The sequence below is a fragment of the Echinops telfairi genome, unplaced genomic scaffold (genome assembly GCF_000313985.2).
Source record: "Echinops telfairi isolate 266 unplaced genomic scaffold, ASM31398v2 ScPeMD7_7457;HRSCAF=8495, whole genome shotgun sequence".
Lineage (NCBI taxonomy): Eukaryota > Metazoa > Chordata > Mammalia > Afrosoricida > Tenrecidae > Echinops > Echinops telfairi.
Genome location: NW_022111357.1, coordinates 2375702 through 2377862, shown reverse-complemented (window position 1 = coordinate 2377862; position 2161 = coordinate 2375702). Strand labels below are relative to the sequence as shown.

The 2161-nt window shown below is 54.1% G+C and overlaps 1 protein-coding gene across 1 annotated transcript in view; it reads left to right on the top strand.

The window, feature by feature from the left end:
* Positions 1-1605, top strand: part of CTPS1 (CTP synthase 1) — a 45189-nt gene extending 43584 nt beyond the window's left edge. The window contains exon 19 of the mRNA XM_004704928.3: positions 869-1605. The gene's annotated coding sequence lies outside the window, so the exon portion shown is untranslated. The remainder of the gene's footprint in view (positions 1-868) is intronic.
* Positions 1606-2161: the final 556 nt, after the last annotated feature.

The window sequence follows — 2161 nt, the reverse complement described above, 5'->3', positions numbered from 1 at the left end:
CTTCGGAGGGCAGGCACTGGGCAGCCTGCTTTCTCAGTGATGTCAGCTGCTGCCTCGCTTCCCAGTTGGGGTGGACATCTGCTTAGCTCTTGGGAATTGGCTTAGACCCTCATCACCTTGGCCGTAAGCCTAGGAGACCTTGAAGGCGGTGGTAGGAGGGACATTGTGGTGGTTGTCAGAGCCTCAGTTTATCAAGGAGGCTTTACGCCTGAAGCTGCTTACAAAATACAGTTGCTATGTTGAGTGCTGCTTCGTCTAAATCCTTCAAAATCCAAACAAGTTCTGGGCAGACTTAGGATGTTATTCTTCATCGGGCCAGGGCCGGGCATTAGCAACTCGATGGAAGGACCAGAACTGTGTGGTGTCTTGTTGACGTGGGCTGGTAGGGTGGGTTCCATCCAGAGAAGGCCATGCTCTGCTCGGAAAGGGGCCAGATGGGGGAGGTGGTGGTCAGGAGTCTGAGTTCTGAAGGGAATACCAGGTTTACGAGTGTGGTCCCCACACGTGGGGGTCCACTCCTGTCCAAAGGCTCCATCTGATAGCGACCATACAGGGCAGGGTGGCACTGCCCCAGAGGCCTCTAGGCTGCAATCTCTCGGAAACAGAGCAGACTGTTTCCCCCAGACTCCTTGGGGTAGTGAGCGTCCCTCCATCCCCCGGCCTCTTGCTGTGCTGCTCCTGTAAGGGGCCAAGCTAGAGCCCAGCCAGCTGCCCTGTTTGTGTGGGGCTGAGGCAGGGTTGGTGTCTGGTTTCTGGAGGGTAAGGCGACTTGACTCACAGGAGGCTCCAGCTGTTTTTCACAGTTGACCAGGCAGCTTACCAGACATCACATGATTGCTGAAAAATTGCTTTGTTTTGTTTTAAACAGGGATGCTTCTTCACAAGAACCTTCGACTTTTGATAGCGTTTACAGCTTTGATTTTACACTCGGCTTTTGACACTTCCTTTAAATTATGTTTTTATTAAAATTATTTTATTATGGGGAAAGGTATTTGGGAAACTCTGACGTGTCTGTCCATCATGTGTTGACTTGGCTTGCCGGCACCCTGCCTTCACATTTCCTGAGGAGAGCAGCCTGCGGGGCGCTGACGACAGAGGGGCTGGCAGTGCCCCCAGTGCCACGTTTCTCCAACTACCTCGCCTTGTCAATGTGGATCCCAGAGCTGGTATGAAGTGTGCCCCCAACTGCGCATGGAAGCACGGGAAGGCACGCACGGCCAGTACTTGCAGCACGCTGGTGCTGGTGGCCTGAGGGCATTGCTGCCACCAGGAGCAGTGAGACTCCACGTGGCCCTGAGCTATGGGACTTGGCCACTTTGCCGTTGCATGGACTGGTGGAGGAGTCTGCCCTGGAAGTGTGCTCTGGCTCTGCTTCTCCTTGCATCAAGGGGTTGCTCTAAGGACAGAGCCTGTGGGGAGCTGTCACCAAAGCCCTTCTAGACAGACAGCTTTGGCTGTCTTTCTTCCAGAACAGCACTGGTGCAGCTGGAATGGGGTGTGAAGAGCTGTTTTCTTAGTGTGATGTAATAGTAGGCACAGCTGCCTGCCCAGTGTCAGGGTTGGACCTGTGTATACGCTCTAACTTAAATAAACCATGGAGAACGAGGGGCCTGGCTTGCTGTTCACTTGCTGTTTGGGTGGCCCGGCCAGGTGGGGTGTGTGCCTGGGGGCCATCAACTGAGCTTCCCTCCAGGTGAGCAGCCGTTTGCCTAAAACTCCGAGAGGATCCTAGCAGGAAGCAGGACTTTACAAAACGGCTTCACATCGAGGTTGTTGGCATGGAAGTCACGAGTGTCAGGTGTGCTGCTTGACCTTCTGTTTTTCTTTTGGAGCCCTGCCCTTTGGCCAGCCTTGGGCAGGCACCTCCCCCACGTGGCCAGGGAGCAGCTGACTGAAGTTATATCCTTGATTGTATTAACCACTGGCTTTCTCTCCCAGCCCAGAGCTAAGGGCCACAGTCCTGGATTTCTTCCCTCTAAAGTGATGCCTGAGGTGCCACCAGGGCCATTGTGACTCATAGCCACCCTGTGTACAAGGAGACACTAGTCCTGTGCCATTCTCACAGTTGTTCCAAAAGTGCTTCCTGTGGGGTGTTGATGACACTGGGCCCATCTGCTTAGGAGCCAGTCACCCTTTTTTTGTGGGGGTTCAGTACCACCCC